The sequence below is a fragment of the Stenella coeruleoalba genome (genome assembly GCF_951394435.1).
Source record: "Stenella coeruleoalba genome assembly, chromosome: 7".
NCBI classification, from domain to species: domain Eukaryota; kingdom Metazoa; phylum Chordata; class Mammalia; order Artiodactyla; family Delphinidae; genus Stenella; species Stenella coeruleoalba.
Genome location: NC_137153.1, coordinates 36,759,593 through 36,780,907, shown reverse-complemented (window position 1 = coordinate 36,780,907; position 21,315 = coordinate 36,759,593).

The following is a 21,315-nucleotide window of genomic DNA, read 5'->3' as shown; positions in this document are numbered from 1 at the left end:
TTAGGACAATTCCTAACCACCAGAATCTCCTGGCTGTGAAATCTTGTCTTGAACCATATTTGAACCTTTTGGTATGAGAACCCTGCTGGCTGGCTGGCACACCATAGCTTCCTGGTTTTCAGAAAAAAGGCTCAAGAGAGGCGCCTTGGACTTCAAATGGCTATTACAAAACAACATTTTGATGAGTTAAGTGTAAATGAATCAGAAGCATATGGATTTAATTAGGCTCCGAACACAGCCATTTCAAAATGCAGAAAGGAAAAAAGCATGCTTGTGTCAAAACACATCTTGAGGTTTTCCTGCTAAATTCAAAATGATGGAAAAACAGATGGGACCATCTGCCAAGCGTTCAGGTTGTACTCTCCACATGTACTATCTTATCAGGAACACAGAGCAATGGGAAATTGCTACCACAGCAATCAACAGCGTTTCGGCATCATGTTTGGCAGCCCATTTGTGGCCTACATTTAATTAAACCAGGCCTACGCATGGCCGCGGAGAATGCAACTCCCCTGTTTTTGAAGACGGTCCAGGGTGCAATCCACATGGGACCATGTGTGTGGTCTTCTTTTTACAGTTGAAAACCCCCATATTATTATTCTCATGCCCCTATAAGTTTTTCCATGTTACCCCTCAAGCTGACCATGAAGACATTCAAGTGCTGAATACAAGTTACTCCTATTGCCTCTTCTTGGTGAAACTCAGTGGCTTCAGGCAGAGAGTCAAGGAATATACATGCGTTTTCACTTAAATGTGGAACTGTTATTTCTCCCCAATGAGAAAGGTGCTAAAAGTTCAGGGGTCAAAAGCTGCCTTCAAGTTGAAATGAAAGGAGGGGCCTGGTGGGCTGAAATACCTCAACATGAAATAAACAAAATTTATTCATATTGAGGCCAGAATGGAAACATGGGGCAATTCTTTTCATAGCTTTTCAAGAAATCATGTATCAGGCTTAAGCTTTTTTATGCATTGTCCAGAGGTTGTCCAGATTTACCACCGAACGTACAAATAATACCACACGTTTATTGAACAAGGGCCTACAAAGTGCTTTTTCATATACTAATCTTTAATCTTCACAACAACCTGTGAATGGAGTGGAATCCTCCCCATTCTATAGAGGAGGAAATTGGGCTGATTGAGGTTAAGAGATCCACTCAAGTTCTCTCCGTTAGGAAGGGACGGAGCTGGACTTGAGTTTAAGTCTTTTATTTATTTATTTATTTATTTATTTATTTATTTATTTGCGGAGCACAAGCTCCGGACGCGCAGGCTCAGCAGCCGCGGCTCATGGGCCCAGCCGCTGTGCGGCACGCGGGATCCTCCCAGACTGGGGCACGAACCCGTGTCCCCTGCATCGGCAGGCGGACTCTCAACCACTGCGCCACCAGGGAAGCCCATGAGTTTAAGTCTTTTAATTCTAAGATTAGAGCATTTTCCACTGTCCATATCCACCAAGGAGGAATACGTGAATTACAAGTTTTATTTAGGTGCATATCGAAGACTTTCACTCACTAGCCAAGGATACCTCCCAGTAGAGGAAAGCAGAACATGCCCTGGGGCTCCTGAACTCATATCACGGTTTACCTGGGACATCCTGGCTTAATTATTAATAGTGGTCCATTTTACTCTCAAAGGTGTTCCAGTTTAGATGATAAATTATCTGGATAATCTACTATGAACCCAGTCTAAAAGAGTCAAATTTTGCTGGTTTTATTTGGATAAGTCATTGAACCTTTTCGTACCAGGGGCTTCCTATGTTTTTCAAATCACTGTTTTCCTGCATGGGAGAGGAATGTTTGTTTTTAGAGAGTTTTCAGGTCCTCAGGTATAAATACTCAATGTGGAGTGAAAGCACTGATTAGGTATCCACGAAATTCTTTATCCGTTAGTTCAAACCAGAAATCCTACAAATTGCGTCTTACTCCAAAGTTAAGTATGGTTTTCTCAGGCACCCCAAGCAGGGATGCAGGTCTTGGGTACCTTTTCACTTCCCTCCCTCTCCTTCCCTCAGGTACTGTCTCTTCTTGTTCCCAGGCATACAGTGCCCTCAGATTGTTCTCTGGGTTCCTACAGTCTCTGACATCAGCCCTCACTATATCTCTCACTACATCCCATCAAAGTTCAAATTTTCTCCATTTTATTGTCCTCAGATGCATTTTAGGAAAGCAACTGAACGCCCTCATTTCCGGTAATCTTCCTGAGCCTTGTTAATGGGGGTGTTTGGGGCAAGAGGACATCTCACATGCTACTGGAATCACAGAGCTCACGGGTAAGGCCAGTCCCTGTGGGGTAGGGCGTGAGTGAAGAGGCAGAGGGAGGGGAAAAAGATTTCTGTGGAAAGCCCTGACTGCTGACAGGAGTCCTCTCCATGGTTCTACGTGGCCCTTCAAAGCTGTGAATCGCTTGCTTCCGTGGAAGGGGTTCAGTCACATTCTTCCAAGGGCAAGAACTTCCGCGGAGAGTGGGATCACAGGGGAGGACTGAAGAGAGCTGGCCTCTGGGAGGCGCTTCTCCCCGTGTGGGTTTGCTCCATCCTCCTCCTCAGAGCAGCTGGCCGCTTGGCTCCGCTGTCCTGGAGGGCCGTGACCTGGTGGCACTTGGACCTTGTGGCTCCCCACCCTCTCTCTGGCCCCTTTCTACATTCTATCATTTACTGTTCTTTGGTTGAAAGCGAAAGAAACCAGCTCTGGTTAACCTACCCGAGGAAGAAATATTTTGGGAAAATAATGGGGTATGTGTGCTGTAGGTTCCCTCAGAAGCAGACTTTGAGAAAAGGCTTTGGGTGCAAGTTGTCTTTTGGGGAGGGATTGTTTGTTTGCTTTTTGTTTTTTTTTTTTTTTGAGCGGAGATATCAGTAGGCCCATGTAGAGGACTGGAGAAGTAAGTTGGGGAAAGGAAGGCAGCCGCTGAGGGTATAACAAGAAGCAGGTTTCCACTCTGGGCAGTCAGGGCTCAATCACCTTGGGGACCTCTGGGAAACCATACAGATATGACCTGTGATTTAATCCCCCCATATTTGAGGAAGCTGGGGCATTTATACTCCCATTCATCTAGAGTTAAGAACTGTTCCCAGGGGTGTTAATTCTCTGGAATTCTGTCTTCCATAGGCAGGCATAGTACACTTCCAGCCAGAGAACGTCCTCAGGCAGAGTTGCATGCACTTGAAGTAAAGAGTCACTGGCTATGGACTCTGGTTCCACGATGGCTACCATTCATCAATTCCTTCCTTCCACGTATGCACAAGCTATCCCCCTGTTGAAAGATGGAGTCTACTCCTCTGCCCTCTTGAATCTGGGTGGGCTGGTGACTTTTGAGAAATAGAATATTGTGAAAGCGATGCCTTGTAGCCTATGCCTGAGTCTCTCGAAACACTCACTCTGGGAGAAAACAGCACCTGTCGAAGAAATCTAATTACTTCAAGACCACCATGCTGTGAGGAAGCCCAAACTAACCATAGTTTGGGCTTATGGAGAGATGCCCTGCCAGCCCCAAGACATTCCAGACATCCCAGACCAATAACACATAGGTGAGTGAAGAAGCCTTCAGATGAACTTGGCCTTGGCCTTAGACTGGCTGCAATGATATGAGAGACCCCAAGTGAGAACAACCCAGCTGATCCCATCAACCCCCACAGTAATAATAAATTATTGTTTTACTCTGCTAAGTTTTGGGGTGGTTTGTTTAGCAACACCAGATAACTGGATCAGTGAGTAAGGGAGCAGTGGGTGCCAGGGGGTATGGCAGGATACCAGCAGGATGGCTGCAGGGCAGCACATGGAGTGAAAGAAAAAGCTAATGTCTAGACCTCAGAAAGAGAGGGCAATCACTTCAGAGCATTGATCTCAGCTGCTTTTTATCCTAGTGTCACTCCACTCAAGAGTCAATTTCCCGAGAGGGAAGGAGTCCAGTTATCCTAGCATGGGTCAACGGCATCTTGAGCCAGAGGTGACAGGGTATCTTGACCTCTTAACACCACACTTGCATAATAGAGAAGGTAGTTCTTTAAAACATGAAAAAGGAAGTGAAGAAGTGAGGAGACCAGAAGAAAGGGGAATGACAGGGCAAAACCAAGGACTGTCCCCTTCACGTGTAACTCCACTGCACTCATCCCCCCCAGTTCACCTGGCTAACTCCTAGGTCTCCAGTTACCAGTTCCAAATCCCAGGACAGGAATTGATTTATCTAGTTCACCTTTTCAAGCCACACAGGGGCCTGGGTTGTCAAATGGTCAACTTCCCATCCCTTGGTCCCCAAAGTTGTGGCAAGATGGGAGAGCTCAATCGCATGTTACAAAAACCTCACTGTGCCTCCTGGAGGAGGGGGCGTGGGTAGGGCAGTTACCTGTGGCAGGGGTGTGGCTGGACAGGAATTCTGTACTGACCACGTAGGCAGAGGTTATGCCGATGGACTCTAGGTTCAAGTCCCAGCCTTACCAATGGCAAGTCTCTACAGAAGCTACTCCAATTGTGACAGCCAGTTATCTTCTCTGTGATCACAATATCTACCCATTGGCTTGCTGGGAGGAGCAAATAAGGAGCATCTGGTACACTGCCTATACCTAAGCTTTTAGTGGTGGTAGCATGTCATTTTTATCTAAAGGTTGAGGTCAGCCCCCATGTCAGGTGCTTAACCCTCGGTGAAGAGGACTAGAGCCTTTGGTGCAGAGGTACATGTACCTAGTCAATACCCTCTCACCCTTACCCTTTCAGTGCACGTTGATTCCCAGCGGCTAGCCCTTGCATCTCTTTACTGAAGGACTTTCTTTGTCTCCTAGGGTGAGCTCTATTCAAGGCAGAAGTGCGGGAAATTCATGACCTCTCCCCTCCCCCAGCAACACCCAACCAGTACTGTAGGGAGTTGGTGTATCAGTACCCCACTGCCCTTGCCCATTGGGTGGGATGCTTCTGAGGCAAATGTTCTATGGTATTTTCCAGGATTCCTCAGAGGGATCAAGCTCCAATTATCCACAGTGGTAGCTTTCTGGATGATACATCCCTAATTGGAGGCCTATCTTACCCCATCTCACTTCCCCACTCCCACTGGTGTTTCCTAGGATCCCGTATGAAATGAACTACTTACATGTGAATTCTTATCTAAGGGTCTGCTTCTGGGAGAACTCAAACTAAGACAGAGAGGAAGATTCCCTGGTCTATGACAAGAAGGGTCCCAACTTCCAATATTTGTCTTGCCCTGGTTCCTGAACCTCATAGTGATGGTCCTTAGATCACCTGGACTCCAATCCTGGGCCCCATGGCCCTCTGAGCAGCTCCCTGCTGTGTTTCCCCCCGAGACCTCTGCAATATTGGCGTTAATTCCATTCTTTGAGTCCTCCTTCCCAGCTCTGTGTTCTTAGGAGATGGGCTATGGCCCACTAAGATGCTTCTCAAACTTGACTTGCAGAGGAGGGAATAGACCCCTGAGGGCTATGGGCCTTCTGAAGGTGCTAGTCACAAGCTCAAAATTCATTGCCTCTTCCCTCTCCCCCTAAATGTTGATGTGAGTCTTGCATTTAACACAAATAAATGTGCCTTTAAAAACTATGCTTGTCTTAATGTACACATTAATATTTTCAGTTGCTTATCATTGGATAAAATTGATGGCTCAATAAGATGGTCCATGCTTATTCTTGGAATTGATTTTCCGGTAGTTCTCCAGATTCTTATCCTGACCTGTTGAAGTAGCATGGATCACGGGGTAACTTGGGCCCTAGGTCTTTCCTAGGCTACTTACTGCCCCAGATGAGGGCCAGGCAGGACCCAACCTGAGGAACAATGGGGTTTCATAGTTCCAGTCTGGCCCCACCTGGGGAGAACTGAGCCAGGTGATTTGCTTCTTGGACACTGGCATGGGCGTATAACGGACTGCTCCCAAGTCTCACGCTCAGCTCTTTTCTCCAAGGCAGACATTTAAAGCATAAGAAGTAACAAAGGTCTTAATATCTCCTCTTTCTAGTATCTCCTGTCTCTTTGAACCACTCTCCTTTTTGAAGATGACTGGGAGAAGGGAGGGATCAAAGGAAGAATTTAGTTTTCTTGGTGACCAAAGGGATGCTCTCAGTACATCTGCCTTCCTTAAAGACCTTATTAACATCCCTGCAATGTGCTATGAGAGATTTAGCTCACTGCTGTTCTTCTCTAAAGATGTAAAAAGAAGAAAAAGAAAAACAAAAAAACTCCGTTTCTTTCGCTTTCTGAAAGCAGAATGCCATGAAATTTAGTGTTCGTTGAAAAAGACATTAATAAGTTCATGACATCTTGGGGGTGGTTGGAAGGAAGAGGGTTGTGGGCAGCCCACCTCAATATGTCATTGCGGGGAGTCATGGGGTGGGGGTTAAGTCAGGTCTGGGGGGCTGAGAGTGTATTCTATTACTTAAAAAATGCATACAGGGGCTTCCCTGGTGGCGCAGTGGTCGAGAGTCCGCCTGCCGATGCAGTGGACGCGGGTTCGCGCCCCGGTCTGGGAAGATCCCACATGCCGCGGAGCGGCTGGGTCCGTGAGCCATGGCCACTGAGCCTGCGCGTCCGGACGGGAGAGGCCACAGCTGTGAGAGGCCTGCGTACCGCAAAAAAAAAAAAAAAAAAAAAAGAAAGCCTACAGACAACATGTTTAACTTTTATCTTTTAAAATTGATTCAAGAAGCTAATGGGATTTTCTTAAAAAAATTTATTGAAGTATAGTTGATTTACAATATTATCTTAATTTCTACTGTACAGCAAAGTGATTCAGTTATATATATATGGATTCTTTTTCCTATTCTTTTCCATTATGGTTTAAAATATGATACAAATGAACTTATCTACAAAACAGAAACAGACTTACAGACATAGAGAACAGACTCGTGGGATTTAATTTCATGTTACCTGGCAAAGCCAGCGCCAGAGTCTTCTATTTCCAATTTCTACCGGGAATTTTATTCAAACATAAATGTGCCGCGGAGACAAAGGATAAAGAGGAGAGAGGGTGGAGTTGATGAGCAAATTAAATGGCCTTTATCCCTTTAGCAAGCTGGCTAATTTACAGTTGAAACTTCACAACAGGCGCATTCTTCCTGACAACATCTGCATTTTATAATGTGCCCTGTGACAGCGGCTCTGCCATTATCTGCTGTGTGTTTTATACTATGTGCTGTGCTGAGCGCCCAAGGCATGGTCAGGGAAGGCCTTCTTTCCACGGTGATTAGATTTATGGCCCCGGTCTCCATCTGAGGAGAGATTAGCAGGACTAGGGCTGTTTAGTTTGGCAAAGGCGAGAGGAGCAGGGTATGTGATAGGTACATTATAGAAAATGATAAATGAAGAAAGGGAAGACTTTGGGGGCCCCTCATTTGCCATTGCAAAGACACTTAACACACTCTGGTCCCCAGCCCGGGCGTGTCATTAACCCGGGTGGTTTGAGGCTTTGGAGCGAGCAGGGGCAGGCCTCAGGGAAAGGCGCTATACTGATGGGAAATGTCTGGGTCGATGTATTTAAATGAAATAGCACCTATGGTTACATTAGCGAGGATCGGTTTACCGGGGCCATCCATCCTACTTTAGGGCATGGTGACAAGGCTGGCTGTACTTCTTGCTTCCCATGGGAGGGGGCCCCAGACGACTTGGCACCAGTCCCCTCCACAGGGTGTCTGGGTTTCCAGCAGCCTTTTCTCCATAGGAGACAGAGGGGGAATCCAAGCACTGAATGGATGCAAATATCTGGGGGGTTGTGGGGTGGGCATGCCTAGATGCTGCCAGTCCTTAGGAACTTAGTAAGGGCCACTATCAACGTGGCCCACGGAGACTGCTGGCCTCGAATGGGAGAGACCTGGAAACTGCTGGCTTTTATAATTCACCTGGGACTTCCTGTATCTCTGGCTCCAAAGCGAACTGGATCCTTTAAACACTGAGGCGTGCAGGCCAGCCGGCTCCTGATGAGGGCAATACCTTTGATGGCAATGTTAGCAGTGGGTCTTAGCGGCAGAGTCTTGGGGGGCATTCCCATTTTCTTCACTGACTCCTTTTTTTTTGTCCTCAGTTTCCCGGTTGAAGACTGCTATCCTAACCCCAGGCTCCCTGAGGCTGGGGGTGGGAATGGTGGAGGGTCAGTCTGTTAATGTCTGACGGGCTCTTTGAAGTCCGCTTTGTGTAAGCAAAGCCCCCTCGGGGCACTTGCGGTGTAAACAATTCCAAACTGACCACCACTGGTGAGTGAATTCTTCCTCGCCTTCCACCCTTTCCCTCCCAGCAGCCCCTGGAGCAGCTAAAACCTCCTCTGCAAAACTGACTTTCCACGACTTCCCCTTTCTTCCTCTCTCTGTCTCTCCCTACCTCTTTCCCTCCCTCCTTCCCTTTTTTCTCTTCTGTAATTCTCTTTTGTTTGTTGTGTTTTGTAGGAATCTTAATTCAGAACTTCCTCTTGTCTGTGTATAGGAAACTTGTACCGCGGCAACCAATTTGGTTGATGTATCTCTCTTTCTCTGAAATGGAAATGCAATGGTGTCCAAATCTGGACGGTGCTCCTCAGACATCTGACCTTCCGGGGCAGCAGAAAGAACAGTAGGAGGAAAGCATTTTGATTTTTTGTTTGTTTGTTTCTTTGTTCTGTGGCTTTAAGCAAGTCACCTAAACTCTGAGTCATTGTCTTCAGCAGGAGGCAAAGACCAATGCTCTACCTGAGACACACACACACACACACACACACACACACACACACACAGCCACCCAGAGCCACCTTTTCTGGAGATGCTGAAAGGGACATACATAGGGAATTAGGCTGATCAGTGGAGGGGTTGGTGGATGCCTGCTAAAAGCAGATAAGACACAACATCTAGACAGCAGGCCATTGACAGGTGCTAAATGGCTTGGGGAATATTATTTTAATGTTTGACCCACACGCGTTATTTATACTAATTAACCACAAACTCATATGCTGCTGGACTTTCGTAAATAGAAGAATTGATAAAGGCGGTAATAAGACAGATTTATAGGTATCTATAGCCAAATTTAAAAAGCTGAATGAAATGCATTATGTAAGGGCAAAAGCGTGAACTCCACATGTGACGTACAAAACACTGAGACTGCACTTCATTATCCCAGGCTTAGGAGCTGTGTGGTTTCAGGCAGTTAACTTAACTTCTCTGAGCTTCTCAGTTGTCTAAACAGCTAATACTTACTGAGCACCTCCTGTGTACTAAGCATCGTTCTTAGCATATATTATTTCATCCCACAATAACCCATATGGTAGCTACTATTATTGCATCTGTTTCACTGATGAGGAAACTGAGGCACAGGGCATGGAGAGACCTACCCAGATTCAAATAGCACAGATGTGGCACGGACAGGATTTGAGTCCATAACACACAGCCACCATGGTCCTAACCCCATACATTAGTCAGGGTTCTCCAGAGACGCAGAATCCGTAGGATACGTAATAAAAGATTTCCTATAAAAAACTGGCTCATGCAATTACGGAGACTGACAAGCCCCGAGATCTGCAGGGTTAAGTCAGCAGATCATGGTTAAATCTCAAGTCAAATCTTGAGCTCCATTCACATAAAATGACCCGTGTGTTAAGCTAGCTGACCTCTGTAAGTGTCGTGCTCCTCAACAGAGGAACAGTATTTCTAGAGGCAAATGTCTCCTTGTCGAGGCATTTTGACTTTCCCCTTCTCCGTTCCTTGGCTGTCTCCTCTTCTCGTCCATCTCTGGGGCCTAACTAGGAGCCCAAGCTGGGCTGGGGTAATGGAAGGTGTGACAGGGACAGTGAACCAGCGGCCTCCTGTTCTACTCACCAGGGGTGCCGGCATCCTGGGCCACCCACCCTGGTTTTATTTATTTCCAAGCCGCAGCAGCGAGGTCTGGGAGTCGCTCCCAGGCGGGGCCTTCTCCCTGGCGAACAAGTCATCTCAGGGGGTGGGACTTGCCCAGGGCAGTGCCTTTGAGAGATGCAGCTGACTCTGTCTCAGTTCTCCGGGGTGGTCAGCCTGTAATTTTAAGATTTACTGGCCTCGCGGAGATAGCCACAAATGGGGCAACAACGGTAATTACAAGAGGCTGCTCTGCTGATCCTTGGTTACAAATGTTAGTTAGAAGCTAAAGAAGCTTCATGCAAGCATTTCCTGGAGTTGCATGGGCTCCATGTCCTTTTTGCTTTTATTTTCCTCTCCTTAAAAAGGTAGAAAAATGAGAGAGGGAGAGGATGAGAGAGAGAGAGAGAGAGAGAGAGAGAGAACGCGATAGAGAGATAGAGAGAGAGAGAGCGCGATAGAGAGAGAGAGAGAGAGAGAGAGAGACTGATTCTTATTTAATTTCATTGTGGCCACTAGGAATTAGAGTCTTTGAAGTTCAAATTATTTTAATGCTTTTTGGGGTTTGTTTTATATTTGGAATTGGAAAAAAATAGGAAGCTGAATTCCTAAAGCTCATGGGAACCCGTGTTGTAGGTTCTGCCGGTTCGTGGCTGAAGAAGGGCTGAACAGAATGATTTGGGGGAAAAATGTCTCCAAGCTGAGTAAAAGAAATCAAACTTCTGGGACTCCTGCCTCCTCAGAGAAGTCTGGACCGTGATTGCCCTCCTAGCTGCTCTCCCTCCTGAGAACGGTTAGAGGGAGCCGTTTCATACTGTGCTCATTTTCCTTAGAGAAGCCTCCCGACTTAATATCAGCGTTAACCCCATGAGCTGTATGAAAGCGACAAGAGATGGCCTGGGCTTTCTGGAGACAGTTCATGGTCTTTGCCAGACCACCTGCCCTCCTGGCCTTGACCTCTCTGGAGGCAGTTAGAGGTCATTCATTGGGCCCAGGAGGGCTCTGAAGATAGAACTGACCCCAGAAGAAGAGAACAGCATTGGTTGTTTTCCTCCAATTCTTATCTTAGCTTCCAAATGTTTAAACCCACTGCAGCCTCTTTTGATGTGCTCCTGAGGGCTACACAGACCACCCCCCCTGCCCCGAGACCACTTCACACCACAGGAATCAGAGGAAGGCTGCTCTCACGGATCAGGCCATCTGCACTCCCTTTCCTTGGAAGGTCCATTGCTTTATAAGGCCTTGTGGTTTTAAGACTCCCCCCGAAAGATCCTCTGTGTACATCTTCTGCCCTGGAACAGGCCATTTCCGCCTCCCCATCCGTGGGAGTCTGCCTCTGCCAGGCAACATCCTGCCTCCTGCTGAGGGCCGCCTCCCAGAGATGCTCTGAGGGCAGGTTTTCTCCTCCTCCATGGAGAGCTCTTACATGGGGCAAGACAGCACAGTTACCATTAATAACAGCTGTTGTGACAATAAAATTCTCTGACATAGCCATCTGACCCTGGAGCAGAGCAGGCACCCAGGAAGGGAATGGAGCTTCCCTGAGAGTTTCCCTTCCCGCATAACGAGAGGATACACTGATGAACCAGAACGAGCAAAACGGCTTTAACTGAAATAACCGATGTCTTCCTCTTTGCTTGAGTAAGCAGAGTCTCCAAAGGGGCCATTTCCAAAACTTGCGCCCAAGCATGTTTATTTTGTCTTGATCAAAGTTAGTTTGTGAGTGGTCTCTCAGGACAAGACAACCTCTCCGTGATTTGGGATGCCGTCGCAAAATCCTTGGAAACCAGGAGGACATCTGTGGCGTAGAAGTGAGGGCACCTGTTTTGAGGCAAGCAGTTCTCAATTCTGACATCGACTATCACTTGTCAGCTGAGAGATACTGAGTAAGCCACGCCAGCTCTCTGCGCCCCAGTTTTTCCATCTGCCACATGGGCGTGATGGCAACGCGTGCGCGGGGTCCCGTGAGGATCACAGGCAATGAACAGACGACTCCAGCACGTCGCCTGGCAGGCGGCAAGGGCTTAATGCATGCCAGTTGACCTGCGTTGGAGTAAATGGATGTCCGTTCTCTCTCAGCTTCTAGTGCTAAATACTGGAAGGCTAGTGTCCCCTGCATCGACTTCTCTGGTCCAGGGGGTCTCCCCAAGCTGCCCTTTTAACAACATTTGACAAAGGAGTCAAGTGAGTTTCTATTCAAGCCATGCCAAACTTTTAACCCCAAACACGCTTATTAGCAACTGAAGCTGAGTCACATTTTCTTAATGAATACAGATATATTTAATATATATATATTCCTTTCTAGCTACCATTTATTCATCATTGTTTGCCAGATCTTGTTTTTTTAACTTTTACATATAGTGTCCCATTTACTTCTCAGTTAACACTTGTGAAGCACGGTGGTTAATTTTTTGTGTCCACTTGACAGGGTCATGGGTGCTTACATGTATGGTCAAACATTATTCTGGGCATCTGTGAGGGTGTATCTGGATGAGATGAACATTTAAATTGGTAGACTGAGTAAAGCAGGTCACCCTCCCTAATGTGGGTGGGCCTTATCCAGTCAGTTGAAAGCCTGAATAGAAGGAAAAGGCTGACCCTTCTCTGAGTAAGAAAGTACTTTCTCCTGGATGGCCTTCAAACTGGACCGTCAGCTTTTTCCTGCCTTCGGACTTGAACTGAAACATTGGCTCTTCCTGGGTCTCCAGCCTGGGGGCCTGCAGTCTGGAACCACACGTTCAGCTCTCCTGGGTTTCCAGCTGCTGACTTACCTGCATGACTTACCTTAACTGCATGAGCCGATTTCTTACAGGAAATCTTTTATTACATATCCTACTGGTTCTGTTTCTCTGGAGAACCCTGGCTAATGTATGAGGTTAGGACCATGGTGGATGGCTGTTATGGACTCAAATCCTGCCCGCACCACATATGAGCTATTTGAACCTGGGTAGGTTACTCAGTGCCCTGTGCCTCAGTTTCCTCATCAGTAAAATAGATACAACAATAGTGTCTGCCATATGGGTTATTGTGATATTAAATAATATATACTAAGAACGATGCTTAGTACACAGGAGGTGCTCAGCAAGTATTAGCTGTTTAGACAGCTGAGAAGCTCAGAGAAGTTAAGTTAACTGCCTGAAGCCACACAGCTCCTAGCAGAGCTGTGCTGGCTGATTCAAGGCCCTTCTCTATCCTTTGGACCAACTTGATTCACAAATGTTGCCCTCAGCATGGAGTGGCCACCACTCACGGAGTGGCCTGACTGGGGCAGAGCCGCATTCGCATCTCCATCATTCAGCCGCATGGCCCTGTGGGTGGCCTCGGTGTGGGAGCAGGTATTACCGGTGGCTCCCACCACTCTCTGCAAGATTGAAGGCGACCATGCAGCTTGCCTTTGCCCTTCCAGCGGTATGCTTTTGTTCCTTCCTCCACCTTCTGCCCTCCCCTGCAGCCCTCCGGCCGGCCAACTAGAGTTATTTCCCAGCTGTGTTAGCAGGCAGTGTATCAGAGTTATTGTGTCTGGCTGAATGGCATGTGGCTTGGGTGGTGCAGGGCGGGGTGCAGAACACACTGCTAGGTCCTGGGGGTGTGTGGAAGGAGGAAAACCCACAGCCCAGCTCTTGAGGTACCACAATCAAATGGGAGAAATAAGGCATGTCACGAAAAAGCCCCAGAATAGAACTGGGCGGTCTGGGACACACAGGCACATCACATGACAGATTCTGCTTATCTAGATAAATGACCGGTAAAGCTTTAAGGCACTGAAACTGGATATGGCCAGTCCAAAAGGGTACCAGGAGGAGGTATGCTGAGGACTGTTTTGAAGAATGGATAGGAACTAACAGAGTGAACGAGAACACTCAAATTCCTTCCGTAATTATGATTTGCACCATACAATGAATAGTCATGATAGTATCCATTTATTGGACACTTACTAGAAGCCAGGTATACAAGTGTACACATGTATGGGATCTTTCACGCATTCAGTCATCTCATTCAATCATCTCATTCAACACAAATTCCTTCAGTTGTTGTAATTTATGTTCATAAAGATAGCAGTAAAATGATAACCTCCTTTTTAAAAATGATAACCTACTTTGAGCACTTATGATGGACCAGTGCTCAAATACTGTGCTCAGTATCTTTACATACAGTTTGGCATTTCACCAACACAGCAGTCTGGGGGTGGTGGGTATTAATATCTGCATTCTACATACGCAGCACCTGAGGCACAGAGAGGTTGAGTGACTTGCCCCAAATCACACAGCAGAGCCCAAATTCGCATCATTGAACCGAGTCACAGGGATGGCAAACCTAACTCTTCTATCATCAGCCCCTCTCTTTTTTGAGAATTATCACATTGCAAAATGTGTCATTCACGTATGCAAAGTGTATGCTGAACAATATGTTGGTGCTGTAAGAAGATTGAGTCCTTGAGCTCCAAGAGTTTTCAGTTTAGTCATGGTGCTCACGACTAATAGCAATGCTCTAGAAGATAAATAAAACAATGAACAGGATAGAGTCTCTTCTGGTAAGTGTTTTGGCATATCAAGACCTGGCTTTACATAAAAAGTATTGACAGAGAGCTTCACAAATAAGTTCATTTCCTGAGTAGAATTATTTTACTTGTTTTCTATTTTTATTATGCACTGGCAAAATGCCAGTCAATGTGGTGTTAGTTTTTTTTTTTTCAATGCATTTTATAGTCCTGGATTTGTTTGCTGGGCAGCTTCTGTCAGGGTTCCTAGTGATACCCACTTCTTGGTACTCATGCCCCTGTGTAATCTCTCCCGAGTGTGGGCTGAACCCAGTGACTTGCTTCTTATGAATAGAATATGGCAATAGTGCTGGCATCTCATGTTCATGATTAAATAACAAAAATCTTGACTTCCATCTTGCTGGCTCTCTGTCTCTTGCTGGTATTATCTATGGGCCTCTTATTTGCTCACTTCGAAGAAGCCAGCTGCTGTATTTGGAGCTGCCTTATGGAGAGGATTATGTGGCGAGGAGATCATGGCCCCCTTTGGCCAACAGCCAGCGGGGAGCTGAGTCCTGCCAACGACCCCTTAAGTGAGCTTGGCCGATCCTTCGCCAGGCGAGCCTTGAGATAAGACTGCAGCTCTTGACACCTTTTTTTTTTTAATTAATTTATTTTTTGCTGCTTTGGGTCTTCGTTGTTGCATGCGGGCTTCCTCTACTTGTGAGCAGGGGCTACTCTTCGTTGCGGTGCGCGGGCTTCTCATTGCGGTGGCTTCTCTTGTTGCAGAGCACAGGCTCTAGGGGCATGGGCTTCAGTAGTTGTGTCATGCGGGCCCAGTAGTTGTGGCACACGGGCTTAGCTGCTCAGTGGCATGTGGGATCTTCCCTGACCAGGGCTCAAACCCGTGTGCCCTGCATTGGCAGGTGGATTCTTAGTCACTGCACCAGCAGGGAAGTCCCTTGCTGACACCTTGAGTGTAGCCTGGGGAGAGATCCTGCAACAGAGCCATGCCCAGATTTGTGACTTTTAGGAACTGTGAGATGATAATTGTTATTTCAAGCCACTAAGTTTGGGGTAATTTGTTGTGTAGCAAAAGATAACGAAACAGGCCCTAGAGAGTCAAGTACTATCTCGGCCTTCTGTACAGCCCTTACTCTTGTTGTGTAGCCCTGCCCACCTGTGCCTTCTCCCAGGGAAAAGAAGTGTAGAAAACAAATGCTCCCTCTTTGGTCAGCTTGCCAGTGGTCAGCTCCCAGTCTGCATCCTTCTTGACCATTCAGAAATGGTTGACGCAGTTGATCCCCCTCCCTCTATCTTCAAAATATATCTAGACTTCAGTCTCTTCTCACCACCTCCATGGACAGCACCCTGGTTAAGCCACCGTCACCTTTCTCCAGGATTACTACAATAGCCCCCAGCTGGCCACTCTGCTTCCTCCTCTACCCGCTTCAGCACAGTGATCCTTTCAAAATGCGAGGTCCGGCCGTGCTTCTGCTCTACACCCTTCAGTGCCAAGACCCTGCATGAGATACCTTTGCTTACTCTGCTCCAGCAACACTGGTCCCTGGCTGTTCTTGGAGAACCTGCCTGGCACAGTCATGCCTCAGCGCTTTGCCCGTTCCCACCGCCTGCATGTTCAACTCCTTCACTTCCTTTCGTTCTTTCTCCAAATGTCACCTCCTCACTGAGAAGCAATTAAAAATTACAACTCTAACCCCCGGTAATCCCAATTTCCCTTACCTGAATGTACTTTTCATTTTCTCCGTTGCACTTACCACCTTTCAACACACTCTTTTATTTACTTTTTTAGAATTATGCTTGCTAGGACAATTAGGCAAAGAAAAGAAAGAAAAGACATCTAGATAAGAAAGGAAGAAGTAAAACTATATTTGCAGATGACATGGTATACGGAAAATCCTAAGAAATCCACTTAAAAACTATTTAAAAACTAATAAATGAGTTCAGTGAGGTTACAAGATACAAGATCAATATATAAAAATTATTGTATTGAACAATGCAAAAATCAAATTAGAAAACAATTCTATTTACAAGAGCATCAAAAAGAATAAAATGCTTAGGAATGATTAACAAAGAAGTGCAAGGGCTTCCCTGGTGGCGCAGTGGTTGAGAGTCTGCCTGCCAATGCAGGGGTCAGGGGTTCGAGACATGGTCTGGGAAGATCCCACATGCTGCGGAGCATAGGCCCGTGAGCCACAACTACTGAGCCTGAGCGTCTGGAGCCTGTGCTCTGCAACAAGAGAGGCCTGCACACCGCGATGAAGCGTGGCTCCCGCTCGCTGCAACTAGAGAAAGCCCTCACACAAAAACGAAGACCCAACACGGCCAAAAATAAATAAATTAATTAATTAAAAAAAAAAACCAAAGAAGTTCAAGATTTGTACACTGAAAACTAGAAAACATCACTGAAAGAAATTAAATGGAAAGGCATTTGTATTCCTGTTAGAATATTTAATATTGTTAAGATGGCATTACTCACCAAACTGATCCCCAGGCTCAACGTAAAACCTATCAGAATCTCAACAGCCTTTTTGGGGGCAGAAATCGAACAGCTGATTCTAAAATTCATATGAAAGTTCAAGGTACTCAGAATAGCCAAAACAATTTTTTAAAAATAATCCTTAATTTTTAACTTTTAATAGATTTTATTTATTTATTTTTGGGTTGGGTCTTTGTTGCTGTTCACGGGCTTTCTCCAGCTGTGGCGAGCGGGGGCTACTCTTCGTTGCGGTGCACGGGCTTCTCATTGCGGTGGCTTCTCCTGTTGTGGAGCATGCGCTCTAGGTGCATGGGCCTCAGTAGTTGCGGCACACAGGCCTAGCTGCCCCGCTGCATGTGGGATCTTCCCGGACCAGGGCTCGAACCTGTGTCCCCTGAACTGGCAGGCGGATTCTTAACCACTGCGCCACCAGGGAAGTCTACCAAAACAGTCTTGAAAAAGAAGAACAAAGTGGACTGACACTTCTAAATTTCAAACTTCTTAAGGTACAGTAATCAGGACAGTGTGTTATTGACATAAGGATAGACATATAGATCAGTGGAATAGAATTGAGAATCTATAAATAAACTCTTACATTTATGTTCAACTGATTTTCAACAAGAATACCAAAGCCATTCAATAATGAAAGAAAAATCTTTTTAGCAACTGGTGCTGGGGCAACTGGATATCCACATGTGAAAGAATGAAGTTGGACCCTTATCTTATGTGAGATACAAAAATTAACTCAAAATGCATCATAGACCTACATGTAAGAGCTACAACTATAAAACCCTTAGAAGAAAACAGCAGTTAATCTTTATGACCTTGCATTAGGCAAAGCTTTCTTATATATGACACCAAAAGCATAAGCAACAAAAGAAAATATAGATGAATTAAACTTCATCAAAATTGAAAAACTTTTGTGCTGCAAATGGTACCATTCAGAAAGTGAAAGCACAGCCCACAGACTGGGAGGAAATATTTGCAAATCATATGTCTTATAGGAGTTTAGTATTCAGATATATAAAGAACACTTACAACTCAACAACAAAAAGACAAACAATCCAATTAAAAAATAGGCAAAGGGTTTGAAAAGCTGTTTCTCTAAAGAAGGTATACAAATGGCCAACAAGCACTTGAAAAGATGTTCAATGTTATTAATCATAAGAGAAATGCAAATTGAAATCCAGATGAGTGACTACTTCACACCCACTAAGATGGTTATAATTTTTTTAAAAAAAGGAAAATAACAAGTGTTGGAGAGGATGTGGAGAAACAGAAACATCTAAACATTGCTGGTGGAAATGTAAAATAGTGCAGTCACTGGAAAACAGTTTGGTGGTCCCTCACAAAGTTAAACATAGGATTACCAATTGTACACCTATGTATATACACAAAATGATTGAAAATAGATATTGAAACAAATACTTGTACCCGAATTTTCATAGCAGCACTCTTTGTGGCAGTCAAAATATCCATCCACTGATGAATGAATAAATAAAATGTGGTATATCTATACAATGGAATGTTATTTTGCAATAAAATTCATTCATACCACGATGTGGATGAACCTTGAAAACATTATGCTAAATGAAAGAAGCCAGTCACATATCGTATGATTTCACTTATATGAAATGTCCAGAATAGGCAAATCTGTAGAGACAGAAAGTGGTTAGTGATTGCCAGAGGCTGAGGTGGAAGGCGGCGGGTAAAATGGGGAGTGACGGCTGATGTACATGTGGTTTCTTTTCAGGGTGATAAAATTATGTTTGCACAACCTTGAATGTAATAAAAACCATGGAACTGTATACTTTAAATGGACGAGCTTTCCGGTATGTGAATTATATCTCAATAAAGCTGTTTAAAATAAATTATGCTTGTTGTTTATTGACTGTCTCCCCTACCTAGAGTGTAAGTGAAATGAGGGCAGGGGTCCTTGTCTGTTTTGTTCACTTATATATTACCAAACATGTAGAGCAGTGACTGGCGCTCCATAAATATTTACTGTATGAATGAATATAAGAACGTTTCACGTTGACTTTTTGACTTCTGAAAAATGTTAAGTACCCCTGCATCAGGCAATAATTTTACCTATGGTCCATGATATAAACCGACATGTAATGGAATTAATTTGCTACCTTCCTTAGACGGAATTTTGATCAAAGATAGTGGAGAGAATCAGAGAACTGGAAGAAGGCTGGCTTCAATGGGACAGGAGGCAGGATGCACTGTGGCGACGAGGGCTGGCCTGGTGCTATGGGTACAGCAGCCTCTACCATCCTCTAAATCAGAAGATATAGACTAAAGATGTAGGAACCAAATCTGGCCTCAGATGTGTTTTCAAGGCTCCTGGCAGTACATTCAACATCTATGTGTGAATTCCAGAAAGGTGCCCTGTCCTCCAGCCGACACCATTCTCACTCACCCTGGTACCAAGGTACAGGACTTGGTGGGAGAAGCCTGGCTGATTATTCCCCTCTGTGTATCTCCTCATGGTTGACCTTGAAAAGTGGATAAGATGTACAACCTTATTACAGTGGCCCTGTGCATTAAAAAAGAAATCTTGAATTGGTTTCAATATCCAAGTGCACAGAGCTTATATGAGAGTTGATCCCAGGACACACCAGAGGAGGAGTAGGGACATGAGAGAGGGAAAGGATGGGCAATGATTAAGAGCCAGTTTTCAAGCTTGTCAACGATGGTGCTTACTCCTGGGGGAAAGTCTGGGAAGCAATGTGGGATATGGCTTCAAAGTTATCCCAGCCTGGGGTGAGGGACCTGGGGCATTTATATAAAAAGTCCTATCAGTTGCTGAAGGCTACTCCTGCAGGTGTTAATTCCCTGGCAACTCCAGTCTCTGCACGTAGGCAGAGGGACCTTCCAGTGCTTCAGAGAAGCAGCTACTGGCAGCTGGAAGTCAGCCTACACACTCTGAAGTGATAAGGGCCCAGGATTTGGGCATGGTACCCATTGTTTCTTTTTGATTGCCAACATTTTAAAAGCAGGGAGCTTTTATGAAAAAATGTGAATTTCTGGCTCCTTGAGGAAAAAATGTGAAGACCTGGCAAAAGTGGGCTGACATTCCCACTTGGCAGCTCCCAGCTGGCCATGCCCCCTGTAGCAGGATCCTGTGTTCCAACCGATCACAGTCTCTTCCAGGCTGCTGCACTCGCTCACAGCTCCTACGTGGCCCCGGGGGGCACTGGCATTTGTCATTCTTGCCCAGGGCCTGCACAACTCCTGGCCCAATGTGCATGGGGTGCACAACTCCTGAGCTGATGTGCCCTGTGAAAAGTGGCATAAAGAAAAAATCAGATATAGATGGATTTTTTTTTTCATTTTCCTCCAAAGAGCCATGACCTGCACACACTTGACTTGTGGTGAGAGTGCTGAAAGCTCTTGCCAATAGTTTCATATATGTAGCTCCTGCCGCACCGCCCACCCCTCCCTCCCCAAATCTAGGAGGGGCCAGGGCTTTGATCCGGGGCCTCTTCGCGCATGACCAGTCCTCGGACTCGCATGACCAAGCCTGGGACGCTGGAGGACTCAACAGGCCAGCCCTTGTGTGTACCCTCAGGTCTGGGCCTGGCCTGGGGCCAAGGCTTGGTGGTGCTCATCTACTGGAGAAATCTGCTGACGCTGCGTGACCTGGGGCCCACTCAGTGCAGAGCGGGAGCCAAGCAGGGGTCCTTGTACCAGATCTGTGGAGAGCGGTGCCTATTAGTAGCCAATTGAGCATCACAATAATCAGTTGCCATGGAAAGCAGTGAGAAAGGATTGTTTTCATAGACACTACTGCCCCCCTCACACGCAGAGCTGGCCACCATGAAGGAACATCAGAAAAATTGTTTCAGAGACAGTCTTTTAACTTAGTGTCTGCAAATATAGAAAATCTGGCTGCAGGCCTCTACCTCTGCAGCCTTCTCTTTGGTTACATAGCAGTTCTGCAAGGCTGGGTCTTTTCCTTGGGTACCTCGCTCTAGCTCTCCCTGGTGTCTCCACATGGGCTCTCCAGCATGTCAGTGTCAGAGGCGTGGTACTTCTTACACTGTAGGTGTGCCCAGAAGGAGAGAGCTGGGCAGAGGCTCTGTCACCATTTCAGATCTGGCCTTGGGAATCACGTGACATCACTTTCACGTGCTCTACCAGGGGCAGCAGTCACAAAGGCCTGCCGGCCTCAAGGGAAGGTGACACGTGGACTCCACCTCTTGACAGGGGAGTGGCAAGGTCCTGGAAGAGCACGTGGGAGGGGAAATAGTGCTGCCGCCACCTTTGGAAAGTGCAGTCTGCTGCAGTCTCCTAATCGGTCCCTGGTCTATGGCATGGGGGGGCAAACCTAGGGATTCTGGAAACTCTGGGATTCTTGTGGGCCCTTTGGCATGACTAGTCACTGGAATGAGTGAGGCAAATTGAGACCACTGTTTGTGGCTGCTCCCCGTGTTCCTGGGTGGTTTGGTGGTGTTTGGGGTTTGGGTGAGCCAGCTGTGAGTTCTGTCCCCAGAGATTTTTAAGTGAATGAAATGGGAGAAATGTCAGATTCGAGACAATATTCATTGA